General features: G+C 36.4%; 1 protein-coding gene across 7 annotated transcripts in view; it reads left to right on the forward strand.

Moving 5' to 3' along the window:
- Positions 1 to 24,149, forward strand: part of cntn5 (contactin 5) — a 405,703-nt gene that overhangs the window by 96,225 nt on the left and 285,329 nt on the right. The window contains exon 1 of one of the 7 annotated variants that reach the window (XM_048168031.1): positions 5,078 to 5,096. The exons of the other annotated variants lie outside the window; for them this stretch is intronic. The gene's annotated coding sequence lies outside the window, so the exon portion shown is untranslated. Of the gene's footprint in view, positions 1 to 5,077; positions 5,097 to 24,149 lie in introns of those variants that run through there. 7 annotated transcript variants of the gene reach the window in all.

Here is a 24,149-nt window from a genome sequence, read left to right on the forward strand (position 1 = left end):
CACAGGTACAGTACCTTCGATTGAAGAAAGATGTTTTTTGTCTGTGAATGATGCAGTTAAGGTATCTACCAGCAGGGGCTAACTGCGCATGCTAACCAAACTTCGGTCAAATACAGAGGCTTTGTCTGAAATCGCATCTTTCGAATAAGTAATTACTTTGTAACCATTAAAAACGCAGTAGTATGAATGTATGTAGTATGAATATAATCTGGACGTACTACGTCAATCATGATTTCATTGTCATGTGACCTAACACATGGGATAATAAAGTGTACATCAGATGCGCACTTCACAATCTCGCCGGAAGTAGTAAGATATATTAGTACTTTTTACCTACTGTTTTATGAATACTGTGAAATTTGGATGTACTACTCTTTTCACATACTGATTTTCGCCTACTATATAGTAGGGAAGTATGCAATTTCGGATGCTGCCAGAGTGATCTGAGACCTGCCATTTACGACACTTTTGATTGGTTCAAAAGAAAAAGAGAAAAAGTTGTGTTCATGAGTCAAATATGGCAGCATCCAGATTGCATACTTATGGGGGTCCTGCACCAGCAGAGCAACTGCCATTTAGACAAATGGGAATGCTAATGGCTAGTTTTCTCCAGGTGTTATAGACGACCTTGTTCCAATTATCTTCTTTGAAATGGCCACATAACATACAAACAAATTGCCCTATTGTTTCAAACAATATGCAATTAGGCTGTTTCTTAGTCACAATAGTGGAATTGTAGAGATTATATAAAGCACTGTGTTGTTTAGCAGCAGTGGAATGAACATACCCATTCAGAGTCTCAGTTGGCTGGTCTAAAGAACCTGCAGGAAGTCTGTCTTTTTCAGGTTGGAGCTGAATTGTATTGTTAGCTGTGGCAGTGCAATGTATGTGTCATTTCAGGCTTGTGTTATTGAGATTGGGGTATTTGATACTCGAGTTTAAAAGGGTTTTATGGTTTCCAGGATGTGGATCTGAAGAACAGCTTTAAATGGAATAAGTGATCAAAAGAAATTCCTCACTGCATTGATTGCTGGACACAACAACATCAGATCTCAGAGACATTTGCTCCAAAATGACTATGCTTGGTGTAATATCATAATGGTATACAGACACAGAGAGATTTAGTGGTGTATAATTTTAACTAAATCAATCAGGGTTGCGACAAAGAACAGCAGGACTGTTTGAGAAGACCCAAATTTTATGTTTGCATCAGCTGTTACAACTTAGTTACACTAAGTTACAACTTACACAATACAAAATATTTTTGTGTTGCACCATTAAGCTTAAGCCGGGTACACGCTGCACAATTTTCAAAGTCGTCGGTTCGCTGTTCTTCTCACACTACATTACTGTAGAGAATGGTTGCATGCAGAGGCCATGCTTGTTGATGCTTTGTTGCAGGTCTATGACTCCTCCCACTAAACTTTCCCTTGCTCTATATCTTGTGCTCTCATTGGCTGTAGTAAGCGTTATATTATGCAACTATGAATTACTTTGGAGCAGGGGTCTCAAACTCAAATTGGCTGGGGGCCGTTGCTGTGATTGACACCTTATAGGAGGGCCATTTTAATATTCAAGCACAAGAACGTGCAAAATTTCTGAAAATTTACTTTCCTTTGCATTATTTCTCATTTACTTCAAATTTCATTACTAAAATATTTTTTTCATACTTAACAAAAAATGTAAACAGCAGAGTCTCTATCATTGTTACATGCAGTATTAGTTTTTAACAGTAAGAGCAAATATTTTCCCTGACTTTATTTTACCTTAAATCAAAATCTTGCACTGAACAACACTGTACTGAACAAATGCAATCCCTGAATACATTTGTACACTATTCTATTTCTTGCCAGACACCTGGCAACGTTTCTGCTCACACAGCTGAGCCACATTTGTCCAAGATGCCGTTTGAGCATCGGTAGCGTTTCTTGGTAGGACCGGACGCGTTTCGGTGGTTTAAATTGACGCTCGCGACTTGTGCAAGTGCTTTTACTGTAATTTAGGCAAGCAGACTGCAGGTCATGTGACAAGGACCAACCGATGAGCTTCGGCCTTTCCTCAACAACATCGAAAGCTCAGCCAAACAGCTAATCATAGCTGTACAGGGCGGTTTTTATTTCTCATCTCCATAAATATATCTACTAGTAGAGCTAATGCAAGGACTAGAAATATTTTTTTTTCTTTTGCTGAAACTTCCTCATCATCATGGAGAGCGCAGCTCATGGTTGCATAGCAACGACAGACGCCATGGAGCGAAAGCGCTTTGGAAAGAAGGAGAAAGCAGCGTGGCCGCTTATGTGACGCGATATGTGAATGGCCCCTTAGAACAGAGACTTTTTCTTTGCATATGGAATATGGTATGAGCAACTAGAGAATAATAATAATACAAACCCGATTCCAAAAAAGTTGGGACACTGTACAAATTGTGAATAAAAAAGGAATGCAATAATTTACAAATCTCATAAACTTATATTTTTTTCACAATAGAATATAGATAACATATCAAATGTTGAAAGTGAGACATTTTGAAATGTCATGCCAAATATTGGCTCATTTTGGATTTCATGAGAGCTACACATTCCAAAAAAGTTGGGACAGGTTTTCCACTTTGCCACAGTCCATTTTAAAGGAGCCTTGGCCCAGAGAAAACGCCTGCGCATCTGGATCATGTTTAGATATGGCTTCTTTTTTGACCTATAGAGTTTTAGCCGGCAACGGCGAATGGCACGGTGGATTGTGTTCACCGACAATGTTTTCTGGAAGTATTCCTGAGCCCATGTTGTGATTTCCATTACAGTAGCATTCCTGTATGTGATGCAGTGCTGTCTAAGGGCCCGAAGATCACGGGCATCCAGTATGGTTTTCCAGCCTTGACCCTTACGCACAGAGATTGTTCCAGATTCTCTGAATCTTTGGATGATATTATGCACTGTAGATGATGATAACTTCAAACTCTTTGCAATTTTTCTCTGAGAAACTCCTTTCTGATATTGCTCCACTATTTTTTGCCGCGGCATTGGGGGAATTGGTGATCCTCTGCCCATCTTGACTTCTGAGAGACACTGCCACTCTGAGAGGCTCTTTTTATACCCAATCATGTTGCCAAATTGACATAATAAGTTGCAAATTGGTCCTCCAGATGTTCCATATATGTACATTTAACTTTTCCGGCTTCTTATTGCTACTGTTCTGTGGTCAGACGAATCAAAATTTGAAGTTCTTTTTGGAAAACTGGGACGCCATGTCATCCGGACTAAAGAGGACAAGGACAACCCAAGTTGTTATCAGCGCTCAGTTCAGAAGCTTGCATCTCTGATGGTATGGGGTTGCATGAGTGCGTGTGGCATGGGCAGCTTACACATCTGGAAAGGCACCATCAATGCTGAAAGGTATATCCAAGTTCTAGAACAGAATATGCTCCCATCCAGACGTCGTCTCTTTCAGGGAAGACCTTGCATTTTCCAACATGACAATGCCAGACCACATACTGCATCAATTTCAAGAAGGATTCGGGTACTGAAATGGCCAGCCTGCAGTCCAGATCTTTCACCCATAGAAAACATTTGGCGCATCATAAAGAGGAAGATGTGACAAAGAAGACCTAAGACAGTTGAGCAACTAGAAGCCTGTATTAGACAAGAATGGGACAACATTCCTATTCCTAAACTTGAGCAACTTGTCTCCTCAGTCCCCAGACGTTTGCAGACTGTTATAAAAAGAAAACATAGCCTTGTCCCAACTTTTTTGAGATGTGTTGATGCCATGAAATTTAAAATCAACTTATTTGTCCCTTAAAATGATACATTTTCTCAGTTTAAACATTTGATATGTCATCTATGTTGTATTCTGAATAAAATATTGAAAGATTATGTTTTATTTTTGAGATCAGTTGCGGGTCGGGTGGAAGGGGAGGGGGGCCGTAAATGGCCCGTAGGCTGGCAGTTTGAGACCACTGCTTTAGAGAGAGGTTACAACCTACTAGTTACAGTATGTTCTGCCTTAAGAACAAATGGTCCAACCAAATTAAGTACAGAGTAAGTTACAAACTAGCTTCAGTAGTTACTAATCCTCTAGTGTAGACTTTATGTTCCAATTTAAGTAAGAACTCATGCTGGTGCAACACTACCCAGGGGATTGATTAGCTGTATTGAGTGTAATCTGAGTTTCATGACTTCCTGGATAATCTTCCTCTGTTTATGTAGCACAAATCATTTTAGAGAGCTTAAAAGCCTATAATTTGATTCAGAATCCTTGGAGAATAATTTTATGTCAACCAGCAAAATTTGGTGAAAGAAATTCCAATTCAAGACTTTATGCCACTCACTACTTATATTAATTGTGGTTATATTTTAACAATATCACATTTGCAGTTGTGTTGTACTAAATAGCAGGTGTTTATGCAATAGTTGCAAAACTGGCTGGATTGTACAACCAAAGTATCAAACTGTGTTTGCTACCAAGCCAAGGCTGTAGTTTTGGTTTTGGTTGAGATGTATGCATTAATGGACAGGTGATAACTCTATAAATCTCTAAGGAGATTTCTATAATGATGATATATATAATGTTTATATCAACCCAGCTAATAAAGCAATGAGGGCACATGACCTTGATCATTCAAAATCTTGGTTTTAAAAGAAAATGCCATGGTGTGAAAGTCTAATATCAGAAGATCTCATGACGGTGGACCTGCACTATCCTGTTTGCTAGAAAAAATAATATGAAGAAAAACCTATGCCGATATCTTATTTAACTTTTTTTTTTTAATATTAGCTTCCTTTCTTTAGGCAGTGGTGGGTTCACACGTAGGTGACATACAGTAGGGTAGCAATGTTCGAGAGCTGTCACAGATTGACTCCATTTCTCTTTCTCTCATCCAAATGCTCTCTGTTTCAGTGATACCACATAATAAAATGCAACCAAATATGACACCTTTACAGATGCTAATTGGCTAAAAATGTTCAGAAATATTTAAACGTGTGATCTCTTGTGATCTCATCTCTTAGGGCAAGACTTATTCCACTGAGCCACATCAGCTCATGTTCTTAGTCCCTCTAAGACTAAAATCCTAGAATCACCTCTGACAGATTTTCAGACAGGTAGGTCGAGTTGTTCTTTCGAAATTCGAATGTGTTCCCAATGTCAATGTGACATGACTTTCACTGAGATTCCCAGCTCTGAATAATCCAGAAGCGAGAGAATACTTTCATTCTGCACTGCTCACATACTGGTCTGGAGCTTCACAAACATAGCAAAGTGGAATGATACAAATAAAGGAAAGGCCCAGTTCTGTTGGATTGTATACACTCTTGTATTGACTGTCACTCATCCATTCAAATTAGTGGACCAGCTTTTAATGTATAAATATGTGTGGTTAGGGTACTTTGATACTTTGGCATATTGCATGGCCCAGTTGTCATTGTCATGTGACCTACCAGCATCAGTTGTGTTGCTTCATGTCATTTACAGATCCTCTCCCATGGCCTCATGGGATTGTAAAGTGTGCATCAGGTGCACATTTCAGAATCTAGTAAGAACTAGTAAGTCATCTGGGTCTGGGTTTTCATCTACTGCTCTATGAATACTGTGAATTATAACATACTACTCTTTTCACATACTTTTCTTCGCCAACTATAGTCGGAAAGTAAGCGGTTTTGGATGCAGTCGACCATTGAATTCAGACATGCTGCTTCCTGAGAAGGCAGAGTTTCTGTTTTCAGTGCCAATAAGGGTGGTAAAATTTATTGAAGTGATTGAACATGCCATGCTTGGTCAAAGTATCGCTCTAAAAACGTTTCGAGACAGCCCACCCATTATCATCTAGTCCTGTGCAATCTCAGTATGAGAGATCCCAATAGAATATCGAACGCTTCAGTCAGTGCCTAGCATTCTCAAACAGCAATCTGACAGTTAAAGGGGAAATACAACAGACCCTTTGCACACAGGTGTTTGCGTTACACTTTGATGCTGTAGCTGGCAATAATTGAAAGTATTCTGAGTTGTTCCTCTAAGCCGTGTTTCTACCACTAGACGTTTGAAGGGGGTTTTAACTAAGAGCCGGTTGAAAGCATCTAACATCTGGCAGCGTAACATAAAGGCTTTGCGGGATTAAGCATGCTGCAAGTTACTGCTGGATTTACCTTTTGACATGGTAATTCATGCAAGATTCACACAAAAGCAGCACTGACACCTGAAATACAACCCTTATACACCACTCATGATGCATATTATTTGATTATGTTTAAGCCTTGTGAGAAGCTGAGGTTTACAATTTATAAAGTGATTGTTAGCAGACTAGATTGTCAATATGAATGGTGTTGTGGGTGGTTGCCAGGGTGTTGCTATGCGGTTGCTAATGGCTTATGGATTTCTTACTGCTGATTTTAGCTCTGATTTGCAGTCAGGCTGAGTCTGTGCTGTCAGCTCCTGTCTGCAGATTTTGCAACCGAGAATGTGCCTCTACCTTTTGCTCCAAAAACATACCTACTCCAAAAACATACCAACATTATACTTACAATTCACTGCCATTTCCATCTTAAATAAACACTAGTGGCATTAAAATACTTATAAAAAACATATTTATTCCCATTTTCACACATTTCTTTTTACCATGGCAGATTATTGATGAATAAAGATTTATTTTCATGTTGTTCCATGTATTTCACAATATTGTATCGCAAAAAAAAAAAAAAGACCATATTATATGATTTGTAAACAATGACATTTTCACATTTGCATCACATAATCAGCTCCATAGGTATGGCTATTCAGAAATAAGCCACATTTCCACCTACAGGCCGAATAGTTCTAAGTAAGATAAGAAATATTTCCAGTTAAATTTCCACTTGAGCTTGGTTCGGCACAGCACGATTACAAAACTGGTCTAGGCCTGGAATTCTCATCACGGTTGGTTAACCATGCTGAATCATGCTTGTAGAATGCATGTACAGTAACTAATCAGTATTGGTGCTATTTAAAGGGTTTGTTCACCCAAAAATGAAAAATGAGTAATTCTTTAATTACTCACCATCATGTTGTTTCACACCCATAAGACCTTCGTTCATCTTCAGAACACAAATTAAGGTATTTTTGATGAAATCCAAGAGGTATATGACTCAAACAAAGACAGCAATATAATCACCACTTTCAAGTTCCAGAAAGGTACTAAAGATGTCATTAAAGGTGCCCTAGAATCAAAAATTGAATTTACCTGGGCATAGTTGAATAACAAGAGTTCAGTACATGGAAAAGACATACATTGAGTTTCAAACTCCATTGCTTCCTCCTTCTTATGTAAATCTCATTTGTTTAAAAGACCTCTGAAGAACAGGCGAATCTCAACATAACACAGACTGTTACGTAACAGTCAGGATCATTAATATGTACGCCCCCAATATTTGCATATGCCAGCTCATGTTCAAGGCATTACACAAGGGCAGCCAGTATTAACGTCTGGATCTGTGCACAGCTGAATCATCAGACTAGGTAAGCAAGCAAGAACAATAGCGAAAAATGGCAGATGGAGCGATAATAACTGACATGATCCGTGATTACATATTTTTAGTGATATTTGTGAATTGTCTTTCTAAATGTTTCGTTAGCATGTTGCTAATGAACTGTTAAATGTGGTTAAAGTTACCATCGTTTCTTACTGTATTGACGGAGACAAGAGCCGTCGCTATTTTCATTTTTAAACACTTGCAGTCTGTATAATGCATAAACACAACTTCATTCTTTATAAATCTCTCCAACAGTGTGTAATGTTAGCTTTAGCCACGGAGCACTATCAAACTCATTCAGACTCAAATGTAAACATCCAAATAAATACTATACTCACATGATCCAACACATGCATGCAGCATGCATGATGAACATCTTGTAAAGATCCATTTGAGGGTTATATTAGCTGTGTGAACTTTGTTTATGCACTGCATTATAGTTGAGAGCTCAGGGGGGCAGGGAGCGCACGATTTAAAGGGGTCGCACGCTGAATCGGTGCATAGTTAATGATGCCCCAAAATAGGCAGTTAAAAAAAATCTAAAACAGTCGACGTGACTGCAGTGGTTCAACCTTAATGTTATGAAGTGACGAGAATACTTTTTGTGCGCAAAAACAAAACAAAAATAACAACTTTATTCCACCATCTCTTCTCTTTTCTGTTATTATCCTTACACAGTTGCTGCAGTAACCACAGTAAAAGCTTTTGTGTTTACATACGAATGCCAGCTCAGTATTGGCCAAAGCTGATCACGTGAGCAGCACGACGCATGCGTGTGATGCTGATGCCTGGCCAACCTGGAAGCGTTGGCTGTAAACAATGTATGAGAATGACACAGAAGAGAAGATATTGCTGAATAAAGTTGCAATTTTAGTTTTGTTTTTGCGCACAAAAAGTACTCTCGTCGCTTCATAACATTAAGGTTGAACCACTGCAGTCATGTGGACTGTTTTAACAATGTCTTTAGTACCTTTCTGGACCTTGAAACTGGTGGTTATATTGCCATCTATGGACGAGTCATATACCTCTCGGATTTCATCAAAAATATCTTAATTTGTGTTCCGAAGATGAACGAAGGTCTTACAAGTGTGTAATGACATGAGGGTGAGTAATTAACAACAGAATTTTCATTTTTGGGTGAAATAACCCTTTAAGCTAAGTAAACACAGCTTAATAATAAAAAGAAATAGCTGACCATCCTCCATGTCACTATTTTCATGTCATGTAAACTTTTGCGTTATCAAGGTAACTACTGACTCATTTGTATTACATTTCAAAGAGGTCTGCTATCAGCCCCACAATGGAAAAATAAACCATATTTGTATACAACAAGAACGTTTTGGCCCAATGGTGGAAAAGGGGCTATAGTAAACCTGCTCTGTAGCTCACCTGATACAGAATTGCACTTGCACAAGTGGAGCGCTCAGGTACTAGTCCGGTGAAATCACAACACTCAAAAAAAAAAAAAAAAGAGCTCTTTTATCTCAAGAAAAAAAAATGTTTATATCTCACGTTTGCTTTGCTTATTGGTTAGGTTTAAGGTAGGGTTTAGTGTAGGTGGTACGTTGTTGTTGTTGTTTTCAAATTTCACTGAACATTTCACTTTGAAAGCGAAACGTCCAAAAAGCAATGTAATATAATTTAGCAGAAATGTTGCCACCGACACAAGCCTGGATTGAGATTCTCTGCAGTTAGAGGCCATGATTTATTACCTTCAGATTATTCCATCTAGTTTGAGTACAGTATGTAAATATAGAGGAAATCTAGTAGCTTATGAGGCTCCACGGCTTTCAAGGTCCAGAATGCAGTGACCAGCGACTGAAAATGGATTGTGTGGGACCACAAATATTGAAAATGGATTTAACTATCTGGCCAGCTTTTTATTCTATAGGTTTTTCTTTTTTCCTATTTTATTCTCTGCCAGGCAGAAATCAGACATCCGGCCATTTAGAAAGGTAATAACCCATATCTTCCCAACAAGCTGCATAATTTGAGTTATCATTCATGTAGCACAAACAGTGTGTTTAACACTTTAAGTTAAGGGTTTGTTCAAATCCCTAAGAATAATAATAGTATAATAGTAATAAGCAATGATAATAGTGATGTTTCGCTTGCAAGCACCACTAATTAGGACTATGTGAGAAGTTATACTGTATGATGCTGCATTAGTGATTTTTTTTTTTTTTACATCCACAACAGATTTGTTTGATGTTCAGAGTCTAATGGAATCTGTGTTTACATCCAGGAATTTGTGGGGTTCAGTATAATTAATCTCCTCCATTTTTAATGAACACAAAGCCACGATTCCCACTAGTATGATTCAGTCACAAGCATGTTCTGAGCTGATTAGTGTGATGTCAGTGCCACACATTTGGTTTTAGAGATGTCACAGGCTCTTCAGATCTGAAGTGTGCAGTAGATAATATCTTAAGGGAAAGCGTCTGTCCTTGACTAACAAGTGATATCACTCTCCCTGCTCCCGTATCTCTGATATCGGAATTGAGACTTGCCAAACAGTGTGGATGAACCTATGAAGATTGCATCCCTTATCCAGTTCCTGGCAGATTTTGCACAGAACGGAGGGAAATCTAATCTTATTTTGACAGACGTGTGAGCGTTAATCTCTTTGATCAGCCTGCGTGAAAGTTAACCTGACATCCAATCTGAAAGCATTTCTGTTCTCAAAATGGGAAAAAAAATAAAAATAAAAAAAATAACTATTTGATTTCCCCCACTGCTATACTGACTCACTATGCAAAAACTGAACACACAGTGAAGCTTTTCTTTTTCTTTCATTTCATCTTGATTTTTAAAAATGTATAAGCAATCTAAACATTAAGAGATACAGAAATGGTGCAATTTTTATAATAAAGCAGAGAATATGTTTATGGGGATCCTAAAACACTTGTAGAATGAACTTCACAACCCATTGTACTTCTGTAATCCTACATATTTTTTGAGTGAATATTCTTATATTCAGTGAGGAAAAAAAATGTAAGACAAGACCTGATTTAATCCATTGGGAATTGATTGGATTATGACAAATGGGTGTTATACTAGAAGTGAGCAGGTGAATGTGGGAAAGGTTGAAAATTAAGTGGATGAAAAATTTGAACACACACACATATATATATATATATATATATATATATATATATATATATATATATATATATATATATATATATATATATATATATATATATATACAGTACAGTCCAAAAGTTTGGAACCACTAAGATTTTTTATGTTTTTAAAAGAAGTTTCGTCTGCTCACCAAGGCTACATTTATTTAATTAAAAATACAGTAAAAGACAGTAATATTGTGAAATATTATTACAATTTAAAATAACTGTGTACTATTTAAATATATTTGACAAAGTAATTTATTCCTGTGATGCAAAGCTGAATTTTCAGCATCGTTACTCCAGTCTTCAGTGTCACATGGTCCTTCAGAAATCATTCTAATATGCTGATTTGCTGCTCAATAAACATTTATGATTATTGTCAATGTTGAAAACAGTTGTGTACTTTTTTTTTCAGGATTCCTTGATGAATAGAAAGTTCAAAAGAATAGCATTTATCTGAAATAAAAAGCTTCTGTAGCATTATACACTACCGTTCAAAAGTTTGGGGTCAGTAAGAATTTTTATTTTTATTTTTTTTTTTAAAGAAATTAAAGAAATGAATACTTTTATTCAGCAAGGATGCATTAAATCAATCAAAAGTGGCAGTAAAGACATTTATAATGTTACAAAAGATTAGATTTCAGATAAACACTGTTCTTTTGAACTTTCTATTCATCAAATAATCCAGAAAAAAATACTGTACACAAATATTTTGTACAATTGTACACATTAAATGTTTCTTGAGCAGCAGATCAGCATATTAGAATGATTTCTGAAGGATCATGTGACACTGAAGACTGGAGTAATGATGCTGAAAATTCAGCTTTGCCATCACAGGAATAAATTACTTTGTCAAATATATTCAAATAGAAAACAGTTATTTTAAATTGTAATAATATTTCACAATATTACTGTTTTTTACTGTATTTTTAATTAAATAAATGTAGCCTTGGTGAGCAGACGAAACTTCTTTTAAAAACATTAAAAATCTTAGTGGTTCCAAACTTTTGGACTGTACTGTATATATATATATATATATAATGTTGGCAGAATATATCTGCTACGCTGCTGCTGAATTGCTGCTGCTGTAGATTAGTGATGTTGCTGTAGAGCAGTAGAGAGTACAGGAACTTGCTACTGCCAATACATACGCCGATACGCTGCTGTGAGTACGACATAGTGCTGCTACACAAATAGCATACATCAATAACCCATAGCAGATCTATACAGGTGGAGCTGGGGAAGGTGGAGGGTTTTAGAGGAGTTCTGAAGCGCACTCATTGGTTGCAGAAGTGACATGGACCAATCAGCTTGTGCCAAGTTAATGTTGTAATTATTATCGTCTTGCGTAAAGGACCCATCAGCCTTATTATTATTATTATTATTATTATTATTATTATTTAAAACAGCATGCACTGATGAATCGCATAAAATTACACAGGTACTTTAAGTGGCTTTTTTTTTCTTTTTTTATAAAATGGTGGCAACAACGTGATACAAGATTTGTTTGAGAAATTCAGTTAAAGACTTGTTCATGTTGCTCAACTATTAAAATGTAGTGCTTACAATAAACATGGATGTAATGATTACCTTCGTATCTGCTGTCTCATCTACTGTGTTTTTCCTAGTAATTAGTATTGTGATTATTGCCCACAGCTGCAGAGGTGGTGCTTTACAGGTGATTTGACATTGTTTCAAGGCTTTTAATCACTTTGTTCTTAATTGATGGCTTTGTTTTAATGAACTATGAAGTTGGTGATGACTGTAGGCTTGCTGTTAAAATAACAGGTTGATGCGCTAATTTATGAGATATGTGCATGAGTGTTTAATGAGGTCTGATTTTGAGCAAAACATTGCTTGTGTCTGAATGATCAAATGTTGGACACCATTCATGTATTCTCACACAACATGAGTGTTTTCCATGTGATTTTGAAAGCCTTGACTGAGGTTTCTGTTGAAGGTTTACATGAAACAATACATTAAAATTGGACTTGTCACTTTTAGTCACTGACTATTGTAAATAAACTTTTGGCAGATATATGCATTTAAATTGAACAGTAATTTTCTTCTGCAGTAATGGACCAAGAATTGGCCACTTATCTCCCATGCAGGGCCCAATGTTTTGTCCAATTAAATGCTGGATGGAATAAGAAAACATGTATTATGTTTATTTACAGCATTTGACAGACAAGACAGGCCAAGAAAAAGAAAAAAAAAAAGCACAAAACAAGCAAAAGGCATCAACGTGTAATTTTGGCTATGCCAAGGGCACAAGCAATTATTTGCAACACTTTTAGTAATAACTTCTATGACATTCTTTCTCATAAAAAGTTATAAACAATTCTCTTTTATTGGCTTGCTTTCCAAGATTACTCTAACGGAAAGCTTATAACATTATGAAATAAATAAATGTAAGTGAACTAAACAGCATAACAACAGGAAACTATGGTGTTTTACTCCACTCACTGATCTAATAGTGCAAATATCCTTGTAGTATGTTTGTAAATTTAAGCCAAGAAATAAAGTTTTTTGTTCAAAATATATATGACTACAAATAAACCATGCCTGTTATGTTTAACTAAATATATATAGTATCTCACAGAAGTGAGTACACCCCTCACATTTTTGTAAATATTTTATTATATCTTTTCATGTGACAACACTGAAGAAATGACACTTTGCTACAATGTAAAGTAGTGAGTGTACAGCTTGTATTGTAAATTTGCTGTCCCCTCAAAATAACTCAACACACAGCCATTAATGTCTAAACCGCTGGCCACAAAAGTCAGCACACCCCTAAGTGAAAATGCCCAAATTGGGCCCAATTCGCCATTTTCTCTCCCCGGTGTCATGTGACTCGTTAGTGTTGCAAAGTCTCAGGTGTGAATGGGGAGCAGGTGTGTTAAATTTGTTGTTATCGCTCTCACTCTCTCATACTGGTCACTGGAAGTTCAACATGGCACCTCATGGCAAAGAACTCTCTGAGGATCTGAAAAAAAGAATTGTTGCTCTACATAAAGATGGCGTAGGCTATAAGAAGATTGCCAAGACCCTGAAACTGAGCTGCAGCATGGTGGCCAAGACCATACAGAGGTTTAACAGGGCAGGTTCCACTCAGAACAGGCCTCGCCATGGTCGACCAAAGAAGTTGAGTGCACATGCTCAGCGTCATATCCAGAGGTTGTGTTTGAGAAATAGACGTATGAGTGCTGTCAGCATTGCTGCAAAGGTTGAAGGGGTGGGGGGTCAGCCTGTCAGTGCTCAGAGCATACGCTGCACAATGCATCAAATCGGTCTGCATGGCTGTCATCCCAGAAGGAAGCCTCTTCTACAGATGATGCACAAGAAAGCCTGCAAACAGTTTGCTGAAGACAAGCAGACTAAGGACATGGATTACTGGAACCATGTCCTGTGGTCTGATGAGACCAAGATAAATGTATTTGGTTCAGATGGTGTCAAACGTGTGTGGCGGCAACCAGGTGAGGAGTACAAAGACAAGTGTGTCTTGCCTACAGTCAAGCATGGTGGTGGGAGTGTCATGGTCTGGGGCTGCATGAGTGCTGCTGGCACTGGGGAGCTACAGTTCATTGAGGGAACCATGAATGCCAACAGAGCATGATCCCCTCCCTTCGGAGACTGGGCCGCAGGACAGTATTCCAACATGATAACGACCCCAAACACACCTCCAAGATGACCACTGCCTTGCTAAAGAATCTGAGGTTAAAGGTGATGGACTGGCCAAGCATGTCTCCAGACCTAAACCCTATTGAGCATCTGTGGGGCATCCTCAAACAGAAGGTGGAGGAGCGTAAGGTCTCTAACATCCACCAGCTCTGTGATGTCGTCATGGAGGAGTGGAAGAGGACTCCAGTGGCAACCTGTGAAGCTCCAGTGAACTCCATGCCCAAGAGGGTTAAGGCAGTGCTGGAAAATAATGGTGGCCACACAAAATATTGACACTTTGGGCCCAATTTGGACATTTTCTCTTTTGTGGCCAGCGGTTTAGAAATTAATGGCTGTGTGTTGAGTTATTTTGAGGGGACAGCAATATATATATATATACAGACTTTTGCTTGTACGCGTCTTACAATTTCTGTTTTGTCTATGCTATAACCTATTTCATTTGTGCGTCACTGCCTATGAAAAAAGCGAGAGTGTGGATGCACATGAATTAATAAATCTGTATTTGCTCAAAATCTGGTTTTCATTAGACCAGTTTGTCTGGTACGAGGATGAATCCAGCTGCTTATTCCTTTGCATTTAAAAAAAAAAAAAATATGCATCACTTTATCTCTAAAGTCCTTTACATCTATGGCTCTGCTCGCAATAAGCGCTGTTACAATTGAATGAAGAAAATAAGCATTTCTCTGCCACCTGCAAGGATGCGTTAAATCCGACAAAGTGGTTTAATAAAGGGGCTTTTGATCTTGTGAAATACAAAATTTTAGTACATTTTACAGTTCCAGTTTTATCATTTTTTACTGTACCAATGTTTTTTCATGAACCATTAAACATGGCATATGCTTATGACAATGCACACTGAGCCCATTTCACAGCTCGATTTCTTGGCCGCCACAGTGTTAAATTCGTTAAAATGGACATAAGGCCTTGAAGTATGATACACTGACATAACGAAAGCCATATTTTGAGCATATTTTACTGTATCAGCCTTGTTTGAGCTTGACAAAAAGGACAATGCACACAGCCATACTGTGCCATCAGTCCCATTCACGGTGCGGTTTCTCCATTTCTCGCTTTCTTCATAGGCAGTGACACACAAATTAATTTGATTTTAGTATAAACCGGAAATTGTTATATACACGATAAGTTTCTCATCCGCACGCAATAAATTTTTTTGTAATTGTTATATTACAATGCTATCATATTTTGTGCAGGCAATTAGCTTATTTCGTTGTAAATAATTTGAAATAAAAGCCTGACAATGTCACTGCTAAATTCCTATAAGTATTTCAGTTTCCCACCATCTTTCTCACTGACACTCCCCCAACTTGTAAACTCTGGGCTCAAAGTTTCCCACTCGTGTTCCGGTCACAGGGCCTTAGCTTGGGTATCCTGTGCCCCGGTGCAGGTTGTTACTGTGGGCTCCCTCGGTTGAAATCGCAGGGCTCCCCATCATCACCTTCCGCCCTGTTAGTGATGGTTAGTGAATTCATAAATATGATACTTGAATGCACCATTAGAAAGTGTACATCTGGTGGTCTACAGCAAGTCTTTTGCAAGTTTGTGCCGGAGATTTGAAGCTTCACTCAATTAGTAATCATTTGACCATGATGAAATGTGTGATTCGTAAATGGAGGTCAGCTCCGAAATCTTTACCCTATTTGTACTATTTATGTGTACATTTAAGCAACTTCTGTATTATAAAGCTATTGCGAGAATATGACAAATGGCTGCCAGTGTCCTTAATCAAGAGACAGTGTGATATGCCACACACCTTGGGGCTCGAGAGCAAATGCATAATGCATACGACAGAGAGTTCCTAAACGCAAACTGTGTCAGCAGCCTCCCAGGACGTGGGATGACAGCTTGTTGTTAATGGTGATAATGAGCAGGGACTGGCCAGCCACACCCGTGCTCCACATAAGTCAAAATGATAAGTTACATGACCACCACGTCTGGTGGCACAGGACAAGTTCCATGTGGTGCCATCTCCTGTTAATGTGTAATGTGTCTTTGAGCAGCTGACAATGTGAAACAGGGTCATAAACAGTGTGAAGAACAGCGACACATTGATACTGTTTTGTTGTAATTTGTAAGTTAAAAAATTATCCTGCAGCCACTGGGAAACACTGAGCAGTTGCCTGGTTAACATTTCTGCAGCCAAATGAGAAGTTTCTGCTGTTACATAAATAATTGTGTCATCTGCATACATTTGACAACCAACCTCAATGACCAACTTTCAGGTAAATCATTTATATACAGTATAAACAGAAAGGCAAAAGACCCAATATTGATCCTTGAGGTACACCTAGTTTGCATTTTTGAAATGATGACTTCACACCACTAATAATTTTAACACATTGCTGTCTACAACCCCATGTATGATTTGGACCAGTTTAGAGCTTGTTGAGAAAAGTTAATTTGTTTCAGTTCATTTATGAGTACTTCATGATTCACAGTATCAAAAGCCTTTTTAACCCTTAAATGCATGACTTTTTCGCGAATCATTCTTACATATTCGGGTCTTTATCGACCCGGATCTATATCTAACACGGAAGGATCTCTACCTGTCGCGATAATGTAAAACTCCTCTGATATTAGAGTAACAATTACATAAGAATAAAATAAAGCATATTTTGTTACCTTTTGGAGCTTGAAAGGGCTCCGTTTGAGCAGATGTTTTATGCCATCATCACTGTCCTCGTCAGAGCTCATTTCCCAGTAAATTCAGCAAATAATGGGCTAGTTTTATGTTTGAGGTCACGAATATGAGCTCATTCGCAATCTCAAACATATTCTCAGAACTATATAATTTTCAACATCTTCAAAATCAATATTTCGCTCGCTAACAGCTTCACCAGATCCATCCCGTAACAGTTACAGTCATATTTGATTGCGTTCAGTACTTGCTCTGCAGTAAATCGCTGAGCCATTTCATGTTTCTCTTATTATTTCGTTTTCTGTCTAAATAAGTTGTCACTTTAGCATTATGTATCAGACATTGCCACCATGTGGAATAAAGGTGAATATACACTTAATTATTGCTGTGCAGAAAAAAATATATGTACACTCATACACACCTCGGGTTGTTTGCGACCCTATACAATTTTTACAAAAAATTAATACAAAAATAGGCATTCTTTTATAATTTTATGCTTTTTTTCTTGTTATATTCTTTATAATGAAATGATTGAGGAATACCAAGAATGTTGATGACTAACTTTAAAAAATGAACGAGGAGGAGGGTAGTGAATGACGTCCTGGGTCACTAAAGACCCGAGGTATGCATTTAAGGGTTAAAGTCTAAAAATACTGCTTTGGAACTTGATGGACATCAGGGTTATTATAAAATTCTGCACCTGCATTAAAATACACAGTAACTGAAATAATATTTAGTTTACCATGTACTAAAATAACTCAAAATAAAACTGACATAAACACACAACAAAATTACTAAAACTTTAACAAAAATTAAAATGAAGGAAATGGAAAATATTAATCTCAATTATAGAAAAAATAACACTGATAGACCAGGATATAAACCAAAAGATTAAATTATTGATTATTTCATAACTGCTATTTATGGAAGCCTGTTTCTGGATTCACTGGAGTAAAAGATAAAAATAAGTAATTGTATTATAGAGTTTAAAATAAGAAATAATGGCATTTTGCAAGAACAATTATGAAAAATGAGTGGCACATTGCAAGACTTAAAGCCACATGTTGAGCTGTAAAGTTGCAATAACAAGAAAAAAGTTAGAATCATATGATATCATATTGTAATTATGAGAAATAAGGTCACATTTGCGAGACACATTTACATTTGTTTTTGAGCATCACATTATGAAACTAAAACTACAGGCTCAAAACAGTAACACTAGTAATATGAAATGGATGTTTCCATAATGCAGCCAATGTGACCACACTATTTGAATTCTATGTAAATGTTACTGATTGATGTAGCTTGGCAACCAAAATGCACTAAGCCATATTCCCGCCAAAATATGGTTGGTGTGTTGCCATGTGGAAAACAGAAAAGACAAAAAAAAACAAAATCAAACAAAACAATAATTTATATTATAATTAAAGAAAGCATCTACACTGAAAGCACCCATTTTGCAAAAGAAAAACAAGCACTTCGAAATAGTCGAAAACTGTTTAAAAGCAACAGCAGGGAATTAATTTGGTTTAATGTTTTAATTAAGATACCATCTAAGTTGGTCTAATAGTGTTTCCTGAGTTTCCACCTTAAAACATTTTAGAAGCTGTACATCAGCCTTTCCTGCCACTATCAAGGGAATAGTATATTTTCTGTCCTTTTCTAATCATTGTGCACTTTCCTTTAGTCATGTGATGAACACAGCAGGTTCTCATTGAATTTGCTCTCCATTGTTTGATAACATAACATCATCCTGTATCTCCCAAATCAAGGTGGCAGGCTGTATAGGCCCTTCCATTAGCAAGCATCAATACACGTCATTCAAATCCCCACTCTCCCGTACGATTCCTGAGTGGAGAGCTTACCTTGACTATTAGAAAACTATCAATATTGGCAGCTCAGATAACAGAGTGGGCTGTGTTCGCTGGAGGGGGCTCTAACCATGGAGGAGATCGAAGATTTGTACTCGAGAGCCTTTATAACAACAGTAAAAGCCCTTCCGTTGTGAATACTCCATAGTGACTCAATTGAAATGAATGAATGCGGCCTGATATGCTCTTTCTCAATGCTATGCTGAATTGACAGTCGCTTATTGACAGTGGTTTTGTATGTGTAAGTTTTTTGTGATGTGAGGTACTACAGTGGATTTTTTGTTAAAGATGAAATAAGTGGAATATCAGTTACTGTATATTAGTAATATATAAATAAGTTCTGGTCTTTACTCATACTGATTGAATAGCTCTTTTTAAACAGGCCCTGTGTTCTGACTCCCAAGATATCAAATATTAAAGGGGTGGTTGATTATGATTTCACTTTTTTTTAACTTTAGTTAGTGTGTAATGTTGCTGTTAGAGCATAAACAACATCTGTAAAGTTAGGACGCTCAAAGTTCAATGCAAAGGGAGATATTTTCTTTTAAAGTAATTGCTTTTTAAGGACTACAACAAATGACTGGTAGTGACTACAATGAGCTTTTTCCTGGGTTGATGACATCACTAAACCTAAAATTTGCATAAACCCTGCCCCGAGAACACGCAACAAAGGGGCGAGGCCATGTTATTGCAATACAGTACGTAACACAAATACAATAGCATGTCATAAAAGCAAGATGACAACATGACAAGTTAAAACCGTAATTAAACTAAACCTGTTCTATCTTCATGCAGCATATATTCTCCCGCTCTGTAGGCATCTTACAACAGTTCCCACATGAGCGATTTATAGATTATCATGACTTTAAGATAGTTAACTCCACATCAGCTACATAAATTCTTCAACTAACCATTCAGAAACATCCTTGTTGAAACATGTTGTCACTTCTTCTTGAGTCTCTCCATCATTGTCTAACTCCGGTTTAAACATAAAAGTCTGAACAGATTCTGACATTTTCAGTGAGTCTGTATGCGGTAATAGGAGCTGCTAACATGAGCTCCTGAAACTCCGCCCTCTTCTTGAGAGCAGCAGCTCATTTGCATTTAAAGGGACACACACAAAAATTGAACGTTGTTGCTCACCCTCAAAAAGTGACAAATTTAACATGCTTTAAAAATGATCTGTGGGGTATTTTGAGCTAAAACTTCACATACACACACTGGGGACATCAGACTTATTTTACATCTTGTAAAAGTGGAATTATATGACCCCTTTAACAAATGGACCACGGTTGCAATACTGAACCTCGGGTTGAACCTTTATTGTAAAGGTTCCACAAAAGTGAAGGTAGAAGTCAGAGCATGAAAGCAACACAAGCAAGTTTTGTTCGGAACAATTAATCTCAGAAAAGGCTCTTATTGTATTTTTAGCATGTGTTTCTATGGAAATGCCATCTTTTTTCCCCTTTCTTTCTTTTCTTTTCTTTTCTTAATTTGTACTGTTCAGCAAAAAGACACTTTTCCCTACAGTACCCACTAGGGCTGGATGATTTGGCCAAAAAAACTTACCAATATTGTGATTTGAACTGTGTACTACTATTATTATTATTAGTAGTGGTGGTAGTATAATATTAATGTTAGTATTAATATTAACATCTCATATTGCTGATGTAAAAAACAAGTAAGTAAATAAATAAATACATACATATTTAAAAATTACATTGAAACAGCTAAGGTTCTGGCTCCAAAGATAGTCTGCCTGTGTATATTATATGAATTTTCTCACTGTCACGCAGCATTGCTCAGTGTTAAACCCCTGGGACTTTAGTTTAGCAGAAGACATTTTGGAATTTCTTGATGTAGTTTTATATATATACAGTACAGACCAAAAGTTTGGAACCACTAAGATTTTTAATGTTTTTAAAAGAAGTTTCGTCTGCTCACCAAGGCTACATTTATTTAATTAAAAATATGTAAAAAACAGTAATATTATGAAATATTATTAAAATTTAAAATAACTGTGTACTATTTAAATATATTTGACAAAGTAATTTATTCCTGTGAAGCAAAGCTGAATTTTCAGCATCGTTACTTCAGTCTTCAGTGTCACATGATACTTCAGAAATCATTCTAATATGCTGATTTGCTGCTCAATAAACATTTATGATTATTTTCAATGTTGAAAACAGTTGTGTACTTTTTTTTTCAGGATTCCTTGATGAATAGAAAGTTCAAAAGAACAGCATTTATCTGAAATACAAAGCTTCTGTAGCATTATACACTACCGCTCAAAAGTTTGGGGTCAGTAAGAATTTTTATTTTTATTTTTTTGAAAAGAAATTAAAGAAATGAATACTTTTATTCAGCAAGGATGCATTAAATCAATCAAAAGTGGCAGTAAAGACATTTATAATGTTACAAAAGAGTAGATTTCAGATAAACACTGTTCTTTTGAACTTTCTATTCATCAAATAATCCTGAAAAAAAATATTGTACACAAATATTTTGTACAATTGTACACATTAAATGTTTCTTGAGCAGCAGATCAGCATATTAGAATGATTTCTGAAGGATCATGTGACACTGAAGACTGGAGTAATGATGCTGAAAATTCAGCTTTGCCATCGCAGGAATAAATTACTTTGTGAAATATATTCAAATAGAAAACAGTTATTTTAAATTGTAATAATATGTCACAATATTACTGTTTTTACTGTATTTTTATTTAAATAAATGTAGCCTTGGTGATCAGACGAAACTTCTTTTAAAAACATTAAAAATCTTAGTGGTTCCAAACTTTTGGTCTGTACTGTATATATATATATATATATATATATATATATATATATATATATATATATATATATATATATGCTTATATGAAAAACGCTATAAATCTAAAAAAAAAAAAAAAAAAAAATTGATAAAAAAAAAATAATAAGAAGAAATTAAAAGGTTCATTGTATACTGTGCATTCTCTATGCACACTGTGCAGTAAGCAAGATCCACCATCCTACACATCCCCAACCCTATTTGAGCTGAGCTGATTGAGCTGATTTATTAAATATTTTTGGCTATTATATATTTTGGTATAATTTGATGATGCAATCAGCTACCAAGACTTAAGTACATTAAATTCCAAGAGAAAATTGCTTTTTTTTCCCCTGAAAAAAAAAAAAAAAAAAATGCATGAGGATGTCCAGAAGTAAATACTGTATGAATAAGGGCAACATAAATAGGCTGCATCTTATGTAATGCTGTCACTATATATGTAAAAGTATAATACTTCATAATTAAAAAAAAAAAAAAACAGATAAAATGTTGTTTAGATGCAATGTGTATTTTCATGTTATGTATTAATGAAGATACTATAAAGATATAAACATACATTTGAAAGTTTGCATGTAGGGCTATGATATATGACACCTCTGGCCTGAACTTGTCTCTTCTTGCTAATCTGGGAACTGCCGCTCAGTGCCTATAATCCAGCATTAGTAATTATCAGCGACCACACAGGGCTCAGAACGTGTCCAATTAAAGCATCAGCCAATTCTCTCCTCTGCGCTCATCCCAGAATCCTCTCAATATCACTGACGTAAATGTTAATGGGCTGGAGAGGTGTGAAGCGCTATATTAAGTGAGAGTGTTGCCTGTGATTATAATCAGGGCTCGCCTGTTAACTGATTGACTATCAGCGGGTTCCCATCATCAAGTTACTGAACTCGTCTGCAGTCTTAGGAGTTTCGGCGGGAGATCTCCACTCACCCGTCGATTGGACACAAAGACTCACTTTCCTACAGATATTGAGCAGACAGGAAGTGGTTGCTGTTTGGGTTGTGTGAGTTGTGTTTTTACAGTATATAAATTATTATTCAACTCCAGTGGACTTGCTGGAGCTCTTTGGGATGCCAGTTCTTGGAGAGTCATTTAACTGCCCAACCGAAACAACAGCTTTCTGGACCACTGGTTGGACAGCAAGTCAAAAACAATTCCAAATATAAAACGTAACTCATGCATAGTTAGGATATCATAATGCAAGGCTTTTATAGATTTTCAAAGTGAGGAGAAAACATTGGTTCTGCTGACATCAGAAGTTGGCTGTGAGACTCTCTTGTACTCAAATTTATCTGCACTAGGTAAATGCTTTATATTTAGCCAAGTGTTTGTTGCATGTGTTAGGTTGATTAATAACACTTCTGCTGTTATTTATGCATTAAAAATGGTTTCCTTTTCAGCTTATGTGAATCATTTTGCATATTGTTTGACCTAAAATACACTACAGTTGAAAAGTACGTTTTTGTTTTAAAGAAATTAATTTTATTCATATCTTTTATTCAGCAAGGATGCAATAAATTGATAAAAAGTAATAGTAAAGACATTCATTATGTTACAAAAGATGTTTATTTCAGATATATGCTGTTCTTTTGAACTTTCTGTTCTTCAAATAATTCTGAAAAACAAATGTGCAGTGGTTTCTACAAAAAAAAAAAAAAAATATTAAGCAGCACAACTGTGCAACATCGATGATAATAATAAGAAATGCTACTTGAGCACAAAATCTGCATATTAGAATGATTTCTGAAGGATCATGTGACTGAAGGCTGGAGTAATGATGCTGCAAATTCAGCTTTGCCATCACAGGAATAAATTACATTTTAAAATAGAAAACAGTTATTTAAAATTGTAACAACATGTCACATTTTTACTGTTTTACTGTATATTATACTGTATAAATGCAGCCTTTGTGAACCTAAGAAACTTTGAAAAACATGAAAAAAAAAAAAAAATAAAATGCTCTGACGGAAGTGTATGCAGTAATATTAACACATTTCATCATTTAATTCCAAGGATGTTATTTAACTTGCATGTTGACAATTTTCTGAAAAAAAAAAAAGTACAGCAAAACTAGTTGAGAACCACTTGGCCAAGTTAAACACATTTTTAAAAACTTTGTGAATGAAAGAATGTGAAAGAATTGCCTAGTTCTGGCATGAAACTCTAGATGCCACAGGCTGATCTTTAACTCATTTGGTAGCAATCACATCATTATTTACATTGCACAGCTAATGTTGGTTGTGCCAGCTCCACCTGTATAGATCTGCTACAGGGGTTAAATCATACATGTTACACTTTAAGTATCACCTCTGCTTAAAAAGATGCAATCTAATGAGCTTCAAAGAGCCTAACAATATGAGATCATGTCAAATCGTCAACAGTGAAATATTTCTAATTGAGTAATCCACGTACGAAGAATGGACCCCTGGTCTTGGTAACCCAAAGCACTGCAAAATTCTGTCTGGAAATGCACCTGATT

Source organism: Megalobrama amblycephala, linkage group LG19 (assembly GCF_018812025.1).
Source record: "Megalobrama amblycephala isolate DHTTF-2021 linkage group LG19, ASM1881202v1, whole genome shotgun sequence".
NCBI lineage: Eukaryota > Metazoa > Chordata > Actinopteri > Cypriniformes > Xenocyprididae > Megalobrama > Megalobrama amblycephala.